The 25,322-nt window shown below is 38.1% G+C and overlaps 1 protein-coding gene across 2 annotated transcripts in view; it reads right to left on the bottom strand.

The window, feature by feature from the left end:
* Window positions 1-21,347, bottom strand: part of gpat2 (glycerol-3-phosphate acyltransferase 2, mitochondrial) — a 136,127-nt gene extending 114,780 nt beyond the window's left edge. Inside the window, exons 1-2 of one of the 2 annotated variants that reach the window (XM_023264467.3) lie at window positions 21,039-21,347; window positions 20,224-20,277 (exon numbers count right to left, since the gene is read on the bottom strand). The gene's annotated coding sequence lies outside the window, so the exon portion shown is untranslated. The remainder of the gene's footprint in view (window positions 1-20,223; window positions 20,278-21,038) is intronic. The other variant, XM_023264468.3, reaches the window with a different exon arrangement.
* Between the last annotated feature and the right edge of the window lie 3,975 nt (window positions 21,348-25,322).

The following is a 25,322-nucleotide window of genomic DNA, read 5'->3' as shown; positions in this document are numbered from 1 at the left end:
CATAGTCCTATAGTCAGTCGATTATTTCTTTGAAGCGGCCCGTGGCTCTCCTTGTACTCTCCTGTGTTTTGTTGTTTATTTTGATTCAAATTACTTGACTGTGAAGTCCACAGCACACGATTCACATTATTTTCACAATTATCAAATTACTTAGTGGCCTTTTGCCCTGTATAGAAGCATCTGTATTTGTTATGTCTGTCCACTAATTAAGCAAGGTTTCCTTTAATTTATCACCTGCCTGGTTTTGAATTCACTCCAATAAGACTGTCCTTCTATGCTGATGTAAACAGAAGGCAAAGGCACTGCAAAGAATTGCTTGAAAAGCTAATTGTGGTGCACAAAAGCACAAAGATAAGGAAAAACCATTTACTGGTCTTGTTTGTTCTTTTTTGTTTCTGCTGTGCTTTCTCATCTTAAGAAGACAATGATAAGAATTCTTAACCTGCCAGCACTGGCTTTGGAACAAATAGTCTGCCCCATCCATCCACAGATCAATCCATCCACCCATTTTTTTCCCCTGTTTATGCAGGTCTTGGTCATGGTGACAGCAGGTCCTTCTGCCCAAGTCGCCACCAGTTATTCTTTTGGGATCCCGAGATGTTCCCAGGCCAGAAATGATTTGTACTCTCTCCAGCATGTTCTGGTATGCTTCCAATAGAACCTGCCCATGATAACTCCACAGGGAGGTGTCCATGAAGCACCTCCACCCAGTACTAAAAACTGGCTGCTTTCAATGCAAAGAAGCTGTGGTTCTACTCCAAGATCTGATACCCGGTCCGTAAAAGTATGCAGCAACACTCTGTTTGTATCCACAATCTCATTCTTTCAGTCTCTAACCAGAGCTCATAATTCAAATTTTAGTCCAAACTAATCCAACTATTCAAACACTCTACCAGGCAGTCGAAGCATTCAATAGGCAATGAAAATGCGCGGTTACCCTGATGTGACCTTTGTTAAACCCAAACTAAGTCCAAAAAAAGGAACTGTAGCACAACAATGAAATTTCCCTAAACAAAACACTTTAAAAAAGGAGAGAAATTTGAACAACATCTGTTTATAATTAACGTAAAAAAGGCTAACTAGACTGCATTTACCTCAAGGTCAACAGGACTATCGGGTGCAAATGATTAATTGTGACCTACACACCTGAACATTCAGGCAGTCCTTGAACAAATAATTTCTGACATTCATTCAACAAAATTTAACCTTAAAATCTTGATATTTCATCAAAATCACTATATTCTACATGTCTCATTTAAAAATGTGTCAAAATAAGCCATTTGCTTCAGCAGATTCGTTAAAACAATAAAAACCCCATTTGGTGTACCTGCGAAGCCACTGGTGACTCTGCTGTGACAAACAGTCACATGACAAAAGGTCACAGACTTTTCGGGTGGTCTGGGCTGAATTGCAGGCAATGTATACACAGAGCAGGTAGGGGAGAAGTATAGAAACAAATGTAATAACTAGTAAAGTGTCTATAGAATGTAAAGTCACCATTTTTTACAGTATTGACACCTGTGGGCATTTGGAGAAATGTTAGACATGATTTCCATGTCGTTGCAAAATAAATAGTCAAGCAAATTCAACTTTCAACTCTTTTCTTTTCTTGTACAGTTTATGTCATTTTAACTATATTTAACAAAAGGCATTTTTGAGCTCTCTATACTTCTACCAAGAGTTGTGCTGTTTCCATTAAGCTGCAGGATTTTATGTTGCAGTGAAAAATTATCCCAGAGAAAAATGTGACATGACAAAAAAAGTCGCCAAACTGTTTGAGGGTTAATTTTTTGTTCACATGAGCTGCATAAACCAAAGAATGCTGGTTTTACAACATCAAAAGGCGCTGATTGTTTCCAGTCTCTTTTTCACAATGCCAATGGCAAGAAAGTAGTCCAAGTGCATCGGACAGCTCTGTTATGTTTTCAGAGAGATGAAACGTAAGTGGAGCTCTTTGAGAATGCAGTGCCTCAGTTTGTTTAGAGGCAACAGAATGAAGCCCAAAAGGAAAAGAACACCCCGCCTACAGTAAAACATGGTGGAGGTTCATGCAATAGTCAGGTATCATGCTGTGGGGCTAGTTTGCTGCCTCTGGTACTAGAGGCATTAAATGTATCAAAGTAATGATGAAATGGTGAAAATGTGGAACCCAGAGTTAGAAAACTTGGTTTGAGGCTTTGTGGGTCTTTCAGCAGGACAAAGTCCCGAAGCACATATCTAACAGCACAAAAGAATGATTCAAAAGGAAAAGACGGACTGTTCTAAACCGGCCAGCAATAAAGCCTGACCTAAATCCCATTAAAACACATTGGAAAGAGCTAAAATCTAGTTAGTTTTCTAGATAGTTTCTCTCTTTTGTTCAGCAAAACTTGGACATTGTATTAAAATTACCTGATTACACAAAATGGGTTCATTTGAATTAATTTCTGGTGATATTCTGAATGATGTACTTGAAATTTATGTCTGATTTAAGTCGGTAAGTCTTGGTCGGAATTAATCCCTTGCATCCTTTTCCTGTTAATTGTCAAGCTTCACTACTTTTAAACGCTCCCTTTTTCAAAGGTTTTGTTAAAGGCTTTTAGTTCTTTCTTCCCTGAATGTTTTAAGCTGATCCATTTCCAAAGACAAATGCAAATATGAAGATTTTGACATTATTTTCTGGAATGTTCAGGCACTTTCCTGTGGTTTATCAACTGAAATATTTTATTTCAATGTGTCTGAATTCCCAAGCTTGTATATTTAATGCAATGACCAAAGTGGCATAAAATCTTAAATAAATAGACTGGCATTAACAATAAGGGTCCTAATGTTTCATTTTAATTCATTCTGATGATTACCTTCATTTAAAAATATTAAACAACAATGCAAAAGACGATGGGCATTCAGTGCAGCTGCCAGAAAGTGTACTGCAAATGAAGTTACAGGTGTGTTTGCTACCTGTCTGTAAGTACTGCACAATTTGCAAAGCAAGTGCATCTCCCTGTCGTTCAAGAAAGAAATAAGGTCCCTGCTGTCTGACTGCCTATTAGTTAGTTGTCTGAGTGTCAAACTGATTTGTCACCTTATCACAAATTCTCCAGTTAATCAACTATTGACCACTGTGACCAACTATCAGTTAAGCACAATGTTTAAAATTTGCATCTCTAATTTGTAAGAACAAATTACTTCTGCATTCCACAGACACAGCATACTCAAACAGAAGTGAAGCATGTTTTACATTAAAACAGAAAAGAGATGTCCATGTTAATTCAATGAAGTATATTATATGAAAATCTCCCATTGTAAAATGAAACTCAGTACAGTGTGAAGTGACTGAAATAGCAAAATGTCACTTCTCATTTGATGTGTTTTGCATGGAAACGCTCAAACTCACACTGTTTTCAGTTCTACAAACACTGAATTGATTTGAAAAACAAACTGTATTAACATTTGTAGTTTTTTGGGGTTTTTTTGCACTTTACCCCAGTGTCACATGAATTTAGAAATATGTTTTGCTAAGCTTCTACATTATTTATTTTTTAGTTCTGCTTCTTTTGTGGTGGGAAACTAACCTTTCACCCTACAGTAGTGTGATTAGAGGAAAGCAGACATTTTGCTGAAAAAAAAACCTACAGAGATAAAAAAAAAAACAGGCATTGGGGTTGGACATGACACTTAGCACAATGCCACTAGTGCACTCACACAAGTATCTGCTGAAGCATTCACACATACTAACAAAAAGTTGAGAGCCCTGTAGAGCAACTGATTAATGTCATGGGAAATACAGCAAAAATGTCCACAAAAAATACCATGTCAACGCAAAGGCAGCAAATAATGCTTGGGTCGATGATTGTCAGAGAAAGAATGTAAACAAAAGCGAAACTCTGTCACAACATATCGAAATAACCCAACATTAGATGTAAAAGCTACTATGGACATTTGGAGTTCTGTTGTATTATTAGGCAAAAAAAAGTTTTAACATTTTGTCTGATTATCTTAGCTATAATTAAGGTTCAAAACTGTACAGGAGACGTGTCCTCATGCAGAACTAGTTTATATTCAGTGAGAAAATCGAGTACTTGTGAGTAATTAGACATTCATCTCATGTCAGCAGCAACAACATCTGATCATTTTGTGCTTAGCATCTGCAAATCCTTTGCACTCATGTCTGAGAAAATTATATCAGTGGACCTTTACATTAATACAAAGCCTTAAAGAATTAGCTTAATTAGGGAAAATTCAACATATATACCCTATAATAAGGCCAAATTAAGGCATTTAAATGTGACCAGAAATTAAGACAAGGATAAAGTCAAAAGGGGTTCTTTACTGTGAAAATGCTTGGGTGCATGCTTAAGCTAAATAAGTATAATAATGACAACCCAGAAGACACAGATAGAGTTGGGATGACGCACACACATTTGGGAACATTAAAAATAAAAAACAGACCTCTGGGAATATATTTTAATTACATAAAAATAATGACAATTTTGCTTCCTCAAATACCAAATCAGATAAACCATTCTAATAACAGCCCTGCTCTCTCAGATCAAGGCAAACAATTTATCAGTGATATGCGTAAACATCCTCGCAAATGCATTCTAGCTCCCACGTGGCCAGAATAGAGATAGAAGGGGAGAGGCTGAGATGACTTCCGCAGAAACTGAAAAAACGGAGCGAGAGCGAAGAAAAGGCAACACATTGATAAACTGAAAAAGAGTGGTGTTGGAAGAGGGCGGTGAAATTGGAAATGCAAACGCTGAGATAGAATGAGGGACATTACAAAAACATCACTAGAGTGTTAATTTGGTGGAGGTATGAAGCCGCTCATGCACTATTAAAAAGCAGACTCCTGCAGGGATATTGAAACAAATAAACACTCCACAAGCCTCTTCACATCATGCAGATGTGATGGTACTGCAGGCACTACAATGTGAAGTGGCAATAACAATGCACAAACAAAGCACCACAAAGGACTTTGGTGCGCAGAGGCCAACAGTGTGGAAACGAATTTACGTCAGCAAACCCTTGACGCACAACTGATTTTTCCTCCTTTCAAATGCACTGAGACAGCTCATGGGAGCAGAATACCAGGGGTCTAAATACACTTTGTTACACGTAAGAATGCTGAAGGTGCTGACAGCAGTGCTACTCTAGTATAACCAACTCTACAACATATAAGACTGGTTTGATGGAGAGACTGAGTACCATGGTTTTACGGCTAAAACTGAGATGAAGACATTACCTTTTTTATTCTGCTTTGAATTTATAATAAGATTATGACCAGTACTTGACAGTTACATCAACTTTTGACAACAAAATACGACAAACTATTAATCTGTGGGCGTGCATTGTGCTGCCCTGTCCTTTCACATCACCCTTCTCTCTTTCAATTACAGGTTCTCAGTAAGGTAATTTTAGGACAAGAATGGATTGTTACCTAATTGCTAAACTGCTCCTGTGCTGCTCTGCGTACAAAGCTGCAGCAAAAAATGCAAACAATTTGACAGATAATCAAGGTTTAAATCAGGGGCTCCTGAAGTTAAGGTCTGAATTGCTGACTTTTAGGGGGCTGCCCTACCCTATTTTTTCAGTTAATATGCATATACATACCCACAATATTAAAAATATGCATACACTACGCTATTTAGATAACAGACAAAAAACTTTTACAATGTAATGTGCTTCATACATCACATAATGCAACTCAAACTTTGCAGCTGTGTAACTTTAATACAAAAGATCCCCGTTAGTGCAGCAGTCCCAGACATGTATAAATAATATTTTACTGACATATGAATTACAATTTCAGTATGATAAATTGCACAACTCTACTTACAAGTACAGCCCTTCTGATCAGGGCTTGACAAGTAAATTTACCTTTCACGTGCCCAAGCACAAAACTCACGTGTGTGGGGAAAAATGAAATGTAGCCTTCCAGCAAAACATTGTCTATTTAGGTTCTTTTCCAGTATCACTGATTGTGTTATTTTGTTGTGTAAAATGTTGCTCAGAGTCACATTAATGTTACATCATTTCTGAATTACATCATTTGTTTAAATTACATTGGAGCCTTTACTTTCCTGTGTATGATTTTTTTTTTAGTTGACTGTTGATTCTGCGATGCTTAAAAAAACAAAACATAACACACTCACGCAAGCAAGCACACACACACACTACGCTCTTGCACAACGTACACTGCGCTTTAGCTTAAGATCTCTACCTCATGATTTATGATGTTGATTTCTTCTAATTTTCTATTGTTTTTCCAAGGTTTTTTCCTTTTAAATTATGTTATTGTTATTGCACAGCCTTGAGAACAGTCACTTACATTTCACTGCACATAGTGTATGAGCATGTGAAAAATAAAAACTCTTGAATCTTGATTGTGGATTCAGGCTGAGACTAGGACTAATGCTTTAGATTTTGGAAGTCTAATTACAGCATATTGGATAATCTTGATTTTGTTGAATGTAGTAGAAAGTGGTATTTTAGCCCTACTATGTAACTGCATCACTGTTACTCAACTACCACAGATATTTCTTTGGTATTTCTCTGCAACAAGTACACATCACTTACCGTAGTTGCTGAGACCAATGCTGGTGTATCTCTGATAAGCTCATATCTGTCAATATATTTGCCCTGCTGATTTATCAGTTTTTCCCTTTTTAATTTGTCCTTTTGTCAATATAGGATCAGTGATGTAGATGCTCAACGCAAATTTACACAACTGTTTTTGTGGGAGTTTTTTTCCATTCCTGTACACATGACCGAGTGATATTTTTTTTCTTACAAAATAAAAAAAAGAACCCTTTCTACCACTGGCATAATTTTAGATGAATAGTTGTTTACAAGTTTTTCCAGAGAGAGTTTGGGGAGGGAGGAATCATGGCACGTGGTGGAAGAGGTGGCTTGGGGTTTCAAGATAAAGTGATACTTATAGATACATTTGCACCCGCAAGAACGTAAATGCCCACCCACTGTCTCCTGGCAAGCAGCAGTGTGACACAATGAGCAGTTAAGAGAGAGAATACAGGCTTTGTGTGGGAGAGCATATGATTGAGGAGAGTAAAAACGAGGGAAAAAACGGAAAGAGAGGAGCAGAATTCAGAAAGCCTCCCTCCAGCCTGTTCCTGTGGTTCTTTAGTCAGTGTCACCTCAGGAGGAGGAAGAGACGGAGAGGGTGGGGTAGTGTGTCAGTTGACCAGGGTGAACAAAAACAGACAAGAGGTACAATCAGTTCTTTGAGTCAGTGCTCACCCAGTAACTAAAATAGGATTAGCTATTAAGACTAGAATCAGGGACTGAGACTGAACAGGCCTTTTTAAAGTGATACCAGAAGTTTTAGACTTCAAACAAAGCAAACTGGATCTAAAATGTAGTGGTTTCTTAGCATGCCCATGCTCCATGTCTCCACCAGGTTTCATGGAAATCCAGCGGGGTAGTTTTACATAATTCTTCTGTCAGGCAAACACACAAAAACAAACAGGAACGAAGCTGAACACATGTAACATTCTTGGTTACAGGCGTAAAGTTGCATGATACATCTCTGTAATGTTTTCAATCTTGCTGATGAAATTTGAAGGGATAAAAAGGATGTCAAATTAGAAGAGAATCTGAGACATCCCTACTTTTCCTAGGTTTTCAATGCAGTTTGTCTGTCTGTTTGTCATCAAGACAATGCACAAAACTGCTAAGCCCAATGCTGATGAAATCAGGTGATGGTGAACATCAAAAGAAGAATCCATTCAATTTTGGCACAGATTCAGATCAGTTTCTTAATAATAATAGAAACTATGAGAGAGGCCATTAGCCTTGAAAGAGAATGTGCTCTGTGAGTGTCCTTCTAGGTACTGATGCACCAGTAAGGACTTTCAGACCTCATATAGAAAAGCCAGTTACTGTTTCTTGTAGTTGAAACCAATATGATAACCATAAATGATATACAACTTGCAAATGCAAAAAGCAAAAAAAAGACAAGGTATATTTTTCAAACACAGCCAGACTATTTAAAGAGTCACAAAATCTATTATTTAAATGAGATTTGTTTATCATAATCTTAGTTTATTTTTCCAATGTGTAAACTCATGCCAGACTTTATCTTCCTGTCTTTCTCTCTTTCCTCAGTCTAACTGCTGGTACAGAGGAGTGGCTGGCTGAGCTCAGCCTTACAGTTTACAATAATTCTACTAATGTTAGGAAATGCAGCTAGTTAGGTTAAACTGCTAAGTACAACCGGCATTTATTTTTAGCTTGTTCACAAGAATTCACAAACAGTAATGCACAAACTATGACTTTTGAAAATCTCATTTGTTTTGCTTTTTAACAGCTTTGCTCGTATCATCTCCCTCGTTGAATGATTGGGTGCCAACCATTCACTGTCATCATCAGCTTGAGTAAACTGCGCTCCATCTGTCTCTCCGCTGTGTCTTGTGCTCTGATATCTGTGATTGTGAAGAGCTCAGCCCTACCTTTGTGCAAACATGCAGAGAGAGGCTAAAATAACCACTCTGAGATGGGATTTAAGTATGTTTTTTTTCGTCGCTCTCAGTGGCTTTAAGCAAGCAAGCTCCATATTACCTGCCATAACTGTCAGCAAGAATTCCTTTATCAGAACAATAATAAAATATTCTTAGTTATTTTTCTTGGTCACTGATCTGTAATTTGTAACCATTAGTACAGTGCCCGTTCACCAATGTGCCTGTTCAAAACATGCTGTTTGCTTTGTTTCCAGTATCGCAGCGTACAGCTTTTTCAATTTCATCAACCAAATGCTCATCTAAACTGCTTCAGACTGGATCTTGACTGTATAGAGTTATCACAACGTTAACAATAAGATCTAATTAGATGGCACCGCATTGGGTATACCTCGTACCATTGAGACATACCCCATCGTTCTCTCTACATGTATAGTGTATTCTACGGCAGCATCTATTAATCTTATGATTGCTTTCTTTGATTAATGTGACAACTAATTTATCTACTTTCCTGAGGATTTTTTAAATTACATGAGTAGGGATATATATTATTAATATCATGGGTTCCTGCTCTAATTGAAATATTTTTTCTTTGCTAAACAGATGCAAGGAGTGGAGTGGGTGTCTATGCTTTTCAGAAAAGATGGATAGAAAGCAGTTTGCATGCAGCAGCAACTGTGCAGCTGAGACGACTACAACAAAACCAGGCTGAGAGAGGAGGGTCATCTGTCTGCATGATTAATCCTATGCATGTTATCATGTTTGATTCACTCACATCTCTCAGGAATCTATAAGCTCATCATTTTTAAAAGGTATTTTCTCAATATATAGATATCAGTAACAAGCAACCTGCAACTTGCACCATTTTCAGTCATCTCAAGTATTCAGTCCCACCTTTAAGGGTGTTAATTGGCTTTATGGCGGCAGTACTTGATTTACAGGGTTACACACATGTAAGTGTGACAGACATCAGACAACATGAAAACTCCCACTACCCAAACAAACAAAAAAAAAAAACAAGCATTTCACAGTAATATAGAATATAACCAAACATGTCAGAGATTGGATTTTGGTAATAAGATTAATAGCACAAATTGAATTTTGGAAGGGAGGTGAGCTGATCGTCAAAGATTTAGATTTATCTGCGGGTGGTGTCACAAAGAATGAAATTGTGTATGCAAAAGGCAAAACTCAGTTTTCTAAATGTGACGGCTACTAGGCTCACCCTTACAGACACGGAAAGGAGCTCAGACACCCCGAGGGCGCTCAGAGTACAATTGCTGCTCCCTCACACTGAAAGGAACCAGTTGAGGTTGTATGGGCATCTGATTAGGATGCCTCCTGGGTGCGTCCCATGAATGTTTTCCAGGCACATCTCTGATTCTGGTTCAAGACCCAGAACACACAATGGAGCAATATTTAATCTGGCCTGGGAAGACTCAGAATCCCCCAGGAGAAGCTTGAAAACGTTGAAGAGTGGGACATCTGGAATAACTTGCTTAGCCTGCTGCCACTGAGATACGCTGTGGATAAGCAGCAGAAAATGGATAGAAGGTTAGAGCTTTGAGAACATTTAAAGCTATAGCACTCACAAGCAGATACGCATCCACACGCATGGAATAACCACGCGACTCCCTCAAGAACACTCATATAGAGACAGATGCAATCACTATCCACCAGATAGCATAAATCACTGCTTCAGGTCCCCTGACACAAGACACTCACAAGCCATAGCACTTCAAAGAACCACATGCAAATCAAATAGGCTATATCCCTGCTGGTTTAAAAAAAAATCTGAAAACTAGGGCTATACTCATATTCTCTGTCCAAGGTTTGCAGCACAGTTGCATTTAGAATAGTAATGACACAGAGAAACGCAGGGAGGCATCCTGAACAGCATCCATGGGCACATATGTGTGTCTCTGTTTGTCTCTGATCAAATATTTCAACTGTCATTTCTTTTTTTCCACATACAAGAACTCTTAGCAGGCCATTCTCAAAACTCGGAGTACGTATTTGCCCCAGAATACAGAAAAACACTCCCTTTGAAAGTGATGATGCTCTACTGTTGCTATGGTCCCTCGTAACATAGCAACTAAGGGACTTATTCACTACGTTTTCCATAGAACAGCTGTCGACACCTGACCGAGGCCTTGAGTGCAACCCTAAAGGCAATAGGTCTCCCCGAACATACACTGCTGGAGATCAAAAACAATGGACTCACACGTGCAAACAGATACACCTCAATGTAAACTACAACTATGTGAATAAAGACACAGTGGGCTCATTCTGCATTTGTAATGCCAACGACGACAAGACTGATGTTTGTCCTACCTTACTCTGAACCAGCAGCAGGGTTTGTTTGATAAAGACCGCCTGTGGCTAGACACTCAATGTTATAATAGAAACAAAGGACTTTTTAGGAGCCTGTTTTAACGGACTGGTATTGTGATCTAAACACATACCATCAAAGGAATAACTCAGTCACAGATTTTCGAATAAAGGCATGCATTTCAAAAAGAGGGAGTTTCCATAGAATAATCAAAATAAAGGTGCTTGAGTTCATAAATGTGTGTCTGTATGTATGCCTTGATATCCCTATATGGATACACATGTGTGCCTGAGTGTAGGTGGTTGAGGAAAGAAGGTCATGCCACACATAGGTCCCTTTTATGGCTGTTTAAACTGCATGTGGCATATATCCCCACCCACCCACCCACCCCCAGCAAGGACAGAATAATTGTCACCCAATGGTAAAATGAGAGGAAAGAAGAAGGGTAGGAATAAAACCTTCAAGGAATGAATGTGTGGCATCTTCAGTGTGATTAAGTATTCACAACCAGACAAGTCAAATCAGTGGTGATAGGGAACACATCAATGCAACGAGGAAGGACAAATGAGAGAGGAGGGGGATGGAATGTGAGGGGAAGTGAAAACCTCCAAGTCAGAGCTCATTTGATTGCAACAAACTCTATCCCATCTACCATGACGCACGCAAACTGTATATGTGCTCATTTTTATACCGCACAATGCTCTTTCAGCAAACCAGTGCAGATGGACATTACTGTTTCCTTTAATTAAGTCGCTTTGCTTAATAACCAAATGTTGCTACACAACCCTGAGCACATGCAGGCACTTGAAATGTGGATTATCTCATGTACCAACATGACACACATACAGGCTTCCCTCCCCCTCCCTCCAGAGGGTGAAATGACACGATTTTTCTGTCAGAGCTTAAAAACATTCACCAATCAGCTGTTTGGGATGTTTTTTTGGTAGTGCATATATCATTAAAAAAACCTGAAGCATTTGAATCCCGATTTGGCTTTCAATTACCTTGGCAATGGAGGGAGCTTTGAAGAATTCAGGTCATGCTTAATAATTTTAATTCCCTAAAGGCCACTTTGTTACACATGGATACTTAAGTTGAAATCTTTCTGGGTTTCATTTCCAAATAACTTCTTAGTCATGTCTAAAGCTATTACAGTACACCCAGATGCTCGGTTGAAACCACTAATCCAAACATGCTGTTTAATAAACATAGTGGATCCTGCAGAAGGCTTAGCCAAATGACCGATGACTGAGACACTTATAGATAGCAGATGTCTCTGTCAGTTTATTTATTAATGTAAAACAGACTTGTGAACAGACAAATCCAAATCACTCTGCTGTGGTAACCCACATATGGCTTTTTAAATATGTGTTTGAGCTAGAGCATAATGTCAAATTGTCTTAGCTCAGACAGAGTTCTGCTCTGTCACAGCATCAGTTACCACTTATCTCTGCTTGCTTTCTGCTACTATAAACAGCTATGAACTCACCCTTTTGTCAAAAAAGGAGCTAATCAGGGTGAGCCAAGCTGCATCTTGACACAATTTTGTTTGTCAATCAGTGCAGACTCACGCAATCTTACAGAAACTTTTAATACAATGAGAACACTCAAACTTTGAATATAAAAGATTATGCAACACTGTGCAAAGGTTCTAGACACTGTAGATTAGAGCTTCACAGTTTACTTTCAGAGAGCTGTCTTGCCACGAAGCATGTACCCCTGCAGCAGCAGTCTGCGTAAAAAATTTCTGGATGTTGCAGCTGTATGTTGAGTCGAAAACACAACACAGAGCAGACAAGCGAAATGAAAATCAAATGTCTGGAGCAGAAGGTGATGAGCTAGTCCCTTGAAATGGATCATCCTGTGCTGTTTGGAGAGCTTTTGGATTTAGGGCAAGTGATGTTAAGCCAGAACAAATCATACGCAAACAGTGCATAAGGCTTGTGACTTAGCTGAAAAGCAACACAACACACTTGCTCAACCACCTGAAAAAACAACACAAACAATACAATGAATGCACAAATCCAAGAAGAATAATGTTGCTAAAGTTAGCTCACTGAGTCCCCATTTTTACGGCATCACCTTACAATATTTTATGTCATGCCTCTAAGACATGCACTGTGAATAAATACCAGTCTCATTTTGATTAAAACATTGGTACATTAGCAGGAATATAGCACAACACAAATGAAAGAAATACAATAAAAATATTTTGTCACTAAAATCTATTTAAATATATTCATAATAAAAAAAATGTGATGACATTACTGATCAAAACAATCTGCATTATACTTTTGGCCATAATCATGCAGTGCTACTGTAGATGTTCCGATTCTATCTTCAGTAACCAGAAAAACAAAGAGCCCTGCAACAAGTGACAGCATATTGTAGCATTGAAGCCACATTTTTAAAACACTGACATTGAATGTACCAACATTAAATAAGGTCACATCAGTTGACTGCTATTGAGATGCTAACTCAGTGTTGTCAAATCTTATCTGTGCCTTTACTATCAATATTTGTGTGTGCTCATATAACAGAAGCTTAAAAAATGAAGTACACAGAAATGAAACGTATGATTAAGAAACTGTCGCTGTAATTATTTTCCCTCTGAGGATAATAATTTGCAAAGTCTGTTAAGGTATGTCTACACTCTAGGCCATCATGTGTCAGTGTTTTTGAAAAACCGCCTCCTCGCAGCAGCAGCACAACCAATCAGACAGCAAGGTTATCTCACGGATTTATACCACCAATAATTCTGCACATTGAAAGCAAATGTACATCCACAGATTTATGGGACAGAAGGGCAATAAAATTATAGTACTGTTGCATTACATCCGGTACATATGGCAGCAGAAGAGCCTTACAGGACACTGACTCATAAGATACATTCTCTGCCTTCAGTAATTAAATTCAAAGAATCCATGCATGAATTAACGGATTTCTATGTGCTCTTTCCTTGAGAAAAAAGGACCTCTGCTACCATAAAAACAACAACTATCGCCAGCATCGTGTTACTCTGAAATAATCTGCAATGTAACTACACAGCATAGTTGCACAGTGTCTACAGTGGTCAGCTTGTAGCATTTTCAAAGCTCTGTACACCCACATATCTGTAGGTGAGGTGTGCTCAGTTATTTTGACAGATAAACCTCAGCTGGGTCTCAAATGCAAGTGATACTCTGACTTCCTTGATACCTACCGTTTCTCTAGAAAATTGTTTGGCAGTGCACAGCAGAGCTGGCCAGCTCTCCTAATTGTGATGCGGAATTCATGCCTGTCAGTAATAGGGCTTTTAAGATTTAAGTATCCAATATATCTAATTCTGTATAGTAATTAGGGTGATCTAAGTATTGCATAAATTAAATTTAATTTAATACCATTTGGAGTACACTTAATGTTTGGTGTTTATCAGCTCAGCAGTGCTCTGATAATCACAGTCCTTTTTAAAGAGACACCTTATGCTTAAAGCTTGACCTCTGAGTGTTTGTGTATTCCTGGTATTGAATTTCATCAGCTCTGAGTGCAATTTTGTGTTTTGTAGGATCTAAAAGAAGCAGTTGCAATTTCAGCTAACAATAAGGTTTCTAACCAGGCTTTTCACGGCCTTTATGCATTCTATCATTTTTTGTGCGGTAGATTGGATAATGTGTCATCTTTTAGAGAGCCCTCTCAGACAAAAATTAAGTGTTTTATCTTAACATGATTTAATGGTGTTTTGTATATGCTAGGAGTGCAAAATGAGCAGTCAACATCATGACTGAGCACTTCTACTCTGGGACTGCAGCAAACCGGTGAAAGTCTAAAAAACATGGATTCAGACAACCAAGGTTTCATATGTAACAAGCCTAAGAGACCATTAAACTGTCAACTTGCAGGGTGGAGCTTTCCACATTAGATGAGAAGCAGAGAAGAAGATATATGATTTGTTTTGCAAAGTTACAAAAGGAGAAAATGTGGACGTACTACTAACATTATTTATTTATTATCCGTTCCATGGTCAAAAGTTCATGTCATCTGTTACCACTGCAGCGAACAATGCATAAAATACATTACCATTCTGACACAGCAACTTGTAAAGGACTGTATAGAGTTCAGCCCTCTTCTTCTTCAGAATTGGTTTCCAGCTCAAAAATATATGGCTCAGTCATTCCAACTTTAAACTTTTGAGCTGAGTCAAAGGTGAGCAGACAGGCTTGAGCTGCAGGCGAGTGGCTGAGGGGTTGGTAGACAGAGGTGGAGACTAATTTGCATAGTTATAGGGTTATTTCATCTGAAATCATCAGGGGTCTTCTGCTCGACCATCTCTGATTTGTTTGAAAGTTTTTCATCATAAACTATGGATATTTAAATTGATATCTGTGAAATTATAGACTGATATATTGAGCACTGTCCAAGTAATTTTTTCTTTTTTAAATTGCCTGTTGACCTACGTTCAGCAGGTTTTTCACATATTGAAATTTGAGGCCACGTTTGGATGGCAAAATTCAAGACAGGAGCCTGAAATACCACAGATTCTGAATGAATGGTATTAGGAGAAATAGTAGAAATAATAATTTTGAAATTGTTGGATTAGGCTATCTACCACTAATTCTGTTTAGGTGGCACAGCTTGCCATTCCTGCTCAATCGGGAAAGAAAGGTAAACAAATATAACTTTTGTTTCATTTTTGTGGCCAAGTGTTTGATAATTTGATAATACAAAGTATTCTATATGTTTTGTTTTGCATTATTGTTTCTTCAACTACATATAGTTCAAAAAGTATCACTAGCAGACTTCTGCATTATAATTTTTTGTTCATATGAGCTTAAAGATGGGACTTTCCAAGACATCTTCAGTATTTTTTATATATTTCAACTCACCCACATGTTCAGTATTGCAGATTCTGAATCAATGACACGATGACAAACAACAGTGGAATTTTCAAGCTATTAACGTCAATGGGCAATTTTCAAAAAAATATCATCTCAGAAAAAAAATTCCCCATCTAGTTAAATTTTCACGGATATCTTTATAAATATCCAGATTTTATAGTGTAATAACTTCAGGCAAATTGAACATAGTCAAGCAGAAATTGTTCCTAAAACTTTATGGTTTCAGATGTAATGATCTTATAGATCAACGCATACTAATGGAGGCAAAGGTGTACAACTACATCTAAGCCAAATCAAACTTTTAATGTGAATTTTGCTAAGCAGAAATGAGTTTTAAGAGGTTCAATCATTGCCAGGAGAAGGACTTTAAAAGTTGCTTGGGATTTAGCCCTGGGTAATATGCTAGTGTGTATTAGAAGTATGACTATTAAACTACACTTCTCCTTCCTTTATGTCTGAACAAAGCCTAAAGTGACCATTAACAAAAGTTTTGAATGACTATTTCTCTTATCAAACTTTATCTTTACAAGATTCCCCATAGATTTGCTTAGTACAGCTTTGTGATTTCATTTAAGGTTTTATAGTGAAATTAAAATGACATACGATTCTGCTGCGACTGATAAATCAGAGATGGCTCGATGCGGAAGAAACACAAATGTCAGTGTTGGATTTTGAATTACGTCATTTCTATCAAATGCGAATCATGTCTTTTTAATTATGAAAAATTAGTTACTTCTACTAAATGAGATTATGTCAGTCCTTGAGTGTTAATGTTGGACATTACCCTTATTTTCTAATTAATTCTAACAATAAAATACACATTTAAAGAAAACTTTACTTATTTACTTATTGTGTAGGTATCTGCAAGAGATCAAGTGCAATCTTTTAGCATCTATTTACACAGAATCCAAATTTAGGCTGCCGTCAATAATTATTTTCATTATTGATTTTTACTGTTACATCTTACAGTTCTTACTATCAAATATTCACATCAGGATAAACCATGTTTCAAAGAGTAGGCACTTAAGATTTGGAAACTGATTTCTAACATTCAGCTAATCAATCAATACATATAATGCCAACCCACTCCAGAATATTACATGTTACATGTGTAATATGTTGGCTTAGCAAGAAAAGGTAGCGATAGACATTCATGGTATTTACATTTTACTGGTTTCAGGCACATTAAAACTGCTGCATAGGTAGACTGAGATCCGACATCTGGTGAAATAACATTTTAAAAAGTTAGGAATTTAACCACATAGTCATCATTCATTTTCATTCATTCATTCATTTCATTTCAAATCCAGTGTGGGAAAGTGCCAAGTTAACACAAGGACTAACATATCACTGTACTAATACTTTCCGACTGCACTGTAAGTAAAGCTGAGTCAAAAGATTACTAGACTACATGAAGAGCCAGAAAAAACATTCCTTGCATAAACTCAAACATCTGAACTGACTGGCAGAACATTAAATTTCACCTCCACCACTTTAAAAGCCAAACCAGGAAAGCAGCATACTTCATGGCTTTAGCTAGACACCCAACATAACGTATGCACATAATATCTGTTCCACTCCTTAGAAAACAATATTTATCTGTACTGTCACTGTGGTTTCCCAAAGAGTGTTACAGCAGGGGTGCAGCACAACACTACTTACCGAGTCACTACAATCCAAAGTCAGAAATATGAGAGCAAAAGTTTGACACAAACATGTGGAACTTGCAAAACCCTATTGAATTAAAGTAGACAGGCCGTAACACCTGGGAAAATGCTCACAACTTATCTGATCCGAACATCGATGCAATGTAAGGGCAATGCAGTTTTCTACATTGGTGTGCAACAAAAAGGTTGTGCACATTGATGAAATTTGCTGAGAAAAAGATTTTACCTCTTAACCAGCAAAAATGTGTAATGAGTGGAAAGGCCCACGGCTGGACAGAAGGAAAGGAAGTTCTCTGACAACGCTATAATTAAAAGTGTCATCTCTGACAAGTTAAAGGTGAAAGCTAATGTACTACGGCACATCTGTGTTGTCTATAGTGCTGCTCAATGTCTGAGATTCTGTTTTAGTGCTAGTTTCCACTTTAGCGCATGATGGGTTCATGTTCACAATTAGATTAGAGGCACATCAATCATAGCTTTGCAACTGATCTGTCACATGTCTCTCAGTCTGGAGCAAAGACACAGGGCACAGACGACTGATTAAAGATGGGAACATATTCAAGTCTCCTCCGTGTAACACCAATACGTAAAATTTACAGTTAGGGTATCTTGACTGTCCATCTACACACCTAAATGTAAAACTGAAATTCAAAATATTAGCAATTTAAAAATAATCCTATCTGACTATGTGATTTCTTATTGTTTATATGTCAACAGAAACAAAAGCAAACACTCCTGCAAGTGTTCTATTTTGCTTTTCATTGAATTTACTTATTTTTTTCCAAGTATTTATTTAACTTTGTTGTTAAAAACAAAAGTGGCTCTATGTGCTGTTTAGGTTTAGCACATCATTTCTACTTCACAAAGCGCTGCCTTGACAGAAAAGGACTTCTGTTCTCACCGGAGTGTGAAAATCAAAGAATCATAGTTCAAACATTAACCTGCAACAAGCACAAAGATGTGCTCCATAATGTTCTTGTGTTGGATCAGTTTGTGTGCAAGACCAACAAGTGTGTATACTGTGAAGCATACAGAACTTGAAGTGAATACAATCTTATAAAGGTTATATTTTATGGCCACCAAGAAACCTGTATTTACAGGGCCACTTCTCCAACACCCACACAGATATCCTGTTTTGCTTTTTCATTATCTATTCATCTTTTGTGTTGAAAAAAACAAAAAAAAACAAAACAAATGTGTCTGTGCCACTATGTTCACTAATAAAGCGCTGCCTTCACAGATAAGGACTTCTTTTCAATCTGAAGGGTTAAAAACAAGGAATTATCGTTCAAATGTTGACCAGCAGTGTCTGTAACAAGCACAATAATGTGCATGATCAGTTTTCCCTGCAAAACAGAACTTAAAGACAATACATCTTCTAAAGAGTTATTTCTTTTATGGCCACCAAGATACTGACCTGTACTTGCAGGCCTAACACACTGGCTAAGAGCATGCATATCTAAAAGACAACACCTGTCCACTTATGTTCTATAAATGACACTTTTGGTATGCCATATCACAATATTAGCTCTTTAACTGGATGCAAAAACACTGGCTTTCAATATAAGCTTTGAATTAGGAATCTGCACCGGAAAATCAAAACTGGATTAAACATTTTTGCATTTCAATAACAAGCTGAAAATAGAACTTGAAGTCAATTCATCCTCTAAAGAGTTCTATATTTCATGGCCACGAAGATACTGACCTGTAGTTGCAGGGCCAACATATTGGCTCAAAACAAGAATTTCCAAAAGACAGTATCTGTCCACTTTTCTGACATAACTGACACTTTTGGGATGCCATGTTGCGATGCTAGCTACTTCAGTGGATTCAAAATGGTGGCACTGTATATATGCTTTGGATTAGGAATCTGCACCGTAGACGCAAAACTGGATTTAAATTTTTAGCATTTCAATAAAATGCTGGGATTTTATTTTGTTATTGTTTATGTGTCGACATAAAGAAATGCAAACACTCCAACAAGTTGCCTGCTTTGCTTTATCATTGCTTTTATCCTTCTAGCTAAAAAAAAAAAGAAAAAAAGATCTGTGCCACCATTTCGACCAAACAAAGCGCTGCATTGACAGAAAAGGACTTCTATTCTCACTGGAGAATGAAAAACAAAGAATCATAGTTCAAACGTTAACCAGCATTGTCAGCAACAAGCACAAAGATGTGCATGATTAGTTTTGCCTGCAAAACACAACTTGAAGTCAATTTATCTTCCAAAAAGTTCTATATTTTACGGTAACTGTGAAACTGAGCTGTACGTGCATGGCTGACACACTGGGTCAGCAACCATTCACAAAAGACAATATCCATCCACTTATGTTACATAATTGATACTTTCAGTATGCCATATCACAATATTAGCTGGATGCAAAAATGCTGCCATTTCCTACTGTACAAGCAAAACCGGACCTAAATATTAGCATTTTGATAACAATCCTAGCTGGCAACTTCATATTTATTATATAAGTGTAAACCTAAACACAAGCAAACACTCCTACAGGCATTCTATTTTTCTTTGTCATATTTTTTTTTTTTTTTTTTAATCTTTCTAGATGAAAAAAAGGGTCTGTGCCGCCATTTCTCTTAAACAGAGCTCTGCCTTAACAGAAAAGGATTTCTGTACTAACTGGAGGGTGAAAAACAAAGAATTACAGTTCAAACGTTATCCAGCATGCACAAAGATGTGCATTATCTGTTTCCCCCACAAAACAGACCTGAAAGTGAATTCCTCTTCTAAAAAGTTAGATATTTTATGGCTACCAAGAAGTTGACGTGTATTTGCACGGCCAACACACTGGCACACAGTAAGCATTCACAAAAGACAGTATCTGTCAACCTATTTGACCCTTTTGATATGCCATAGTGCAAAAGCAGCTGCTTACCTGGATGCAACAATGATGGGATTTAATACAACTTTTGGATTAGGAGTCTGCAATCTGAAAAGCAAAACTGGATTTAAATATTAGCATTTCAATAACAATCCCAGCTGGTAACTTGTTTTGTTGTTATGTTTCAACATAAAGAAATGCAAACACTCCATCAGGTATTCTGCTTTGCTTTTTCATTATTTTCAACCATCTTGCTAAAAAAAAAGAGGGCAGGTCTCTGCCACAACCTCCCCTTAACAAAGCACTGCCTTGACAAAAAAGGATTTCTGCATTACAAACAATTATAGTTCAAACATCGACCAGCATTGTCAGCAACAAGCACAAAGATATGCATTATCAGTTTACCCTGCAAAACAGAACTGAAAGCGAATTCATCTTCTGAAAAGTTATATATTTTACGGATAACAAGAAGCCGACCTATATTTACAGGGCCAACACACTGGCTTAGTGCAAGCATTCAAAAAGCACAGCTAACATTAGTCAAACTCTTTGCAGCGCAGGAGAGGACTGTGTTAGCTGCTAGCTAAATGTTGGAGGCCGTCAAGACAGCCGTGTAAAACGAACAGGCAGGGCAGATAAAATTAACAATTTTCCAGAAACTGTCGAGACAGTTTGTCTAGTGACGAAAGGCAAAAAAGCTGGCAAAGTGAATCACTAAATTTTATACAGGTTTGCCAGCTGTTGAAGTTAGCTTAATTCGTGTTTTATCGTCGTCTGATCGTTAATTCAAACCCCCCGTTCAAAACAAACACAGCAGCCCGTTAAGTATTTAAGCCTCATGGTTACAGAACAAACACAGGTTTACTTACCAGCCAGAGGAGGGTTTTTTTCGGCAAATATCCAACCAGTCCTATGGGTGTAGATGTGTAGTTGTGTTCACCTGTCTGCCGGTGGCTCAGCAGCACCTGTGCAGCCTGTTAGCTAGCAGCCGTTAGATCCGCTCTGCGCCACGAAGAACAACAACGTCTGTTAGACGAAGCCCTGGCAAACGTTCAAAACCCAAAAAGTCTTTGAACACCTCTTAGAGCATTTTGTAACATATTTCCAAAATTCCCAATGGCTCTCTTCTTCACCAGTGTTAAAAAGGAAGAGTTTAATCTGTTTGGAAAGTTTAATCTCTAGTTCTAGTCCCAGTGCAGACATAAAGGGTTGCTAGTAGTGACATGGCTAAATGTCTTGCTAGTTTGAAAGACATGGAAATTCAAATGCTAATGTAATTAGTATTTCTAATTATCTATCTATCGATATGTATTTATCTACAGGGTTTTTGAGGCCTTTAATTTATCTATTGTTTTCATGACAGTCATGTGTAGGGTTGTCCATTATTTTCACAGCAAATACTTTTTTGTAATATGTGAAAGTGTAAGAGTAATTTTGGAGACAAGAGGACCCACATGGACATCAATAGTACAATAACATCATAGATAACCAGCAGTAAAATATATATTTAAAAAATTGCCTAAGATAATTATTAGCTGTCTAAAAGCTAATAATGTTATGCTCGTATTCATTCCTTGCTACTGTAGTCTTAGCATCCCCGGTAACTGGTGAGGTAACTTTTTTTAATGTCAGGAATCAAATTATCAGTGTTAATAAAGTTATGGTAAAATTTAATTTCTCTACTGTGTCTCGCTGTGACTCAAACAAGATTCATCATTTCTAACATTCTTGGCAATGATCAAAGAAACAATTAAAAATCACTAATTTATGCATTATATAACATTTATGTCACTGCTAAAGAAATAGCAAGGTCAAAATTGAATATAAAGTTAATGTTATGCGTAAGATTGTATTGATCAAAATGCTGAGATGAGATTATTCTATTCAAGCATCAACATTGACCCTCTTGAGTAGCCTGCTGGGAAGATACTTATGTTGTTAAGAGCTGGGGGGGGATTTTATCTACTTTTGTTCGATTCACAGGCATGTGAAAGTAGGCATTGATGGATCTGACATTCATCCAGGATAATTTAATTGATTAGTTCCCTCTCTACAGGGTCAAGGCTTGTTACTCAGCAAAATCCCCTGGAGTGAGGCCCCAAAGGTCCAAAATCACTTTTGCTTTTCTTCCGTGACATGAAAAACCCTCCTGTCATCATTGTTTGGCTCAATTGAAGAAGAGATGAAAGATGCTGCTGCTCAAGAGTCCTTCAGAGGAGGCACAGGTGTTTCCTCATCAAGGAGCTTTTCCAGCAGCTTTCAGCAGAAGGCCGCACTGGGACCGCACGCAAGATATGATGCTGCTGACAAAACAAAATCAACAAAACACTGACAGAATATAAGAATCAGAGCATTAAAAATGACAGCATTTCAAGTTTGTTGGTTGGTCCTTGCGTCAAAGCTGCATTTGTTAGTTTTATGGCCTCCTGAGGGCAGCAGAGCAACATATGACATATCACTTTATCCGCTGATGTGCTCGTAATCAGTTTCCATTTTACACTTCTGACAGACAGCAGCATTAGCATTCATTCGGAGTCGTTTCTCTGGCTACTTGATGCCCAATATTGACTCTTCTTTTAGCTGCTGTTTTGATCTGTGCCGAACCCTGATGAAAATACACGGCCCTTTAACTGCTAAAACGCTCGCCAGCTCGTAGTCAACTTTGTCCGCCTGCTAATTGGTGTTGGACAAGTTGTATACAGCAGGTTCAGAGCTTTGATCAAAGCAGCTGCTTGGAAATAAGGTTGTTGTGAAGAGTCTGCGGGCCAGGAGCCAAAACAATGAGCTGAAAGAGGCAGAAAGCTCTAAGGAGCTGAAGTAAACAGCAGTGTCGAGTGATCATTCTTCTGCTGGTGCATCACTGCAACTGAACCTTTTCGCACTAGGGAGCCATTTGAGCCATTTTTTAAAATATAAAATACTGATTAATGCATTGATGCACGCCAAAAAAATTCCTTGTGCACATAGAATCTACTGAATAGTCCATGTTAATCAATAGCTGATATAGGAAGGCTGACATTTAAGATGAAACACAATCATAGCATTAGGTTTTCCATTTGATGTGTATTTCTTCAGCTTATATAGGTTACCAGGTGTAAAGTAAGCTCAGGTTATTGCTCTTTTGTCAGGGTAACTCGTCACTTACGGTTTCGCAAAAATACACATAAAAATGGCCTCCATTTAACTCACTCCCCTCTCTTTTTTTTGCTTTTTTTAATCTTTTTTTTTGTGCTGTGCAGGAGGTGAGATGAGCAGCACTGATGGCGAGGCAGATTGGTGAAAAGCCACAGCATCCTCTGAAGCTCCCATTTAGTATTTAGCTGAAAAAATGCAAAAGAGGGACCCACATGCTCGCAGGTAATTATGTATTTCCTAAAAGCATATTTATTGTTGGTGTCAGAATTTCACAAGTTTTCAAAGCTAAGTGTTGTGACTCTCAACTTTCCCCCAACATTGGAGACACATCACTTACTGACGCAATCACTATATATGCTTTCAATATCCTTAACTGGCATCTGTTGCATGCAAGGTGTTCGTCTGCACCCTACGCATGGTGTCAATTAAGTATAGTGCACTTTCAGTCAGGCATAATTTTGAGATAATTAGGCCTCCACCCACATATGAATCGTACACAGGAGGTGCACAGGTGAGCGCGCACTACAGCCGATCGAATACGTCAGCAGTCCTTTTCAGATGTATCACTGTCATAATTGCCTCGCTCAAAATACCCCTTTGCACAAACATGTCACCATCATCATTACCCTCATGTGTGACTCACATGCGCACACAAAGTCCCCGTGACAGCAAATTATCAAGCTCAAGAGTTGCCTCCAGCTACGTCTGAGCATTAGAGGATGACTCAGTTGCATGCTTTGTATTCACCAAGGCTCAGCTGATTTCAGACTCAGTATGCATCACTAGCCTCACTGGTCTGGTGGTTTGCTGCCGCTGGAAGAGGCCTGACTTCAGCGACTAAAAAAGCACTTAACATTCATAATGTGGCTGTGCATGTCCATCTATGAGTGGTGAGAAGCACACAGTCGCAGGTAGATGGTGGGTGGCAGAGATGTCCACGGTCGACCTGCATTAAGCGACAAGAGATGCCAATTTTGCGTTAACCCAGTGTCAGGATTCATTATTGTTCATTCCAACACTCAGGTCTCATGATGCTTGATAAGTAATTTAGAGAATTTTGCTGCTGTCTGTCTGTAACACCGATGCCAATCAAATTACCCCTCTCTCTCCTGGCTCTCCTCTCGTCTCTGATCACACAGTTAGCTGCTTTTGTCATTTGGCGTGCAATGACAACCACAGGAGGAGATCTGCCAACAAAAATTCAACAGTCAAACCGTGCAACGCCCCCCCACTTCTATGTATTGTACTGGAATAAGGGTGTGAAACGTCTCCAAGAGGATAAAAGCACAGGCACACACATGCACAAATAAGCACTTTTCCATGTAAGTGCCAAGCTGTGTATTTGGCTGCAGTTCTGCAGCCACAATACTCTGAGATAGGCAGTCTGGCACTATTGTCCTCAAGTGACAAAGAAGTGGAAATAGAAAAAGTTTACTTTGGTAAATTTATTCCATTTCACTTGGGTGCCTATTTGCATGTATTTAAGTACCTCTTTAAATGTATGTATAAATGCATGGGCATAGATAAAGAATATAATCATTTAATCATTTCAAATAAATATGTGTAGATAAAGCTGATAATCGATTAACTATGAACAGATGCTTGTGCTATTGGCCTTGTCCTTCCCTCATAATAGAAACAGCAGTTCTCTGATGATTTACAAATGTCATTCAGGGCCTGAAGGGGATGTATGAGTTACTGAGTATTATTAATTGTTCCCGATATAGTATCATCGTGTAGAGGACCAGGTTCATGCTTTTACATTGCTTCTGGTGATAATCAGGCTTTTCACTGTGTTGAAATGTTGATTTGAAATGTTTTTTACATGCTTGAAGACACACCATGAGCAAAATAAACAGTCTACACCACGACTAAGCCTTCCCACCTTGAAAATGCAGCGTACCGATGACCAACTGGAAACACTGGCTGCATTTCAAATCACATACTTTTCCTTTCAGCTGCCCTTACATAGTATGTACTGTTGCATGCAGCATGCATACATATGGGACACGTCATCA

Source organism: Amphiprion ocellaris, chromosome 6 (assembly GCF_022539595.1).
Source record: "Amphiprion ocellaris isolate individual 3 ecotype Okinawa chromosome 6, ASM2253959v1, whole genome shotgun sequence".
NCBI classification, from domain to species: domain Eukaryota; kingdom Metazoa; phylum Chordata; class Actinopteri; family Pomacentridae; genus Amphiprion; species Amphiprion ocellaris.
Note: the sequence above shows the minus strand (reverse complement) of the source record. Positions and strands in the feature narration are given on the sequence as shown.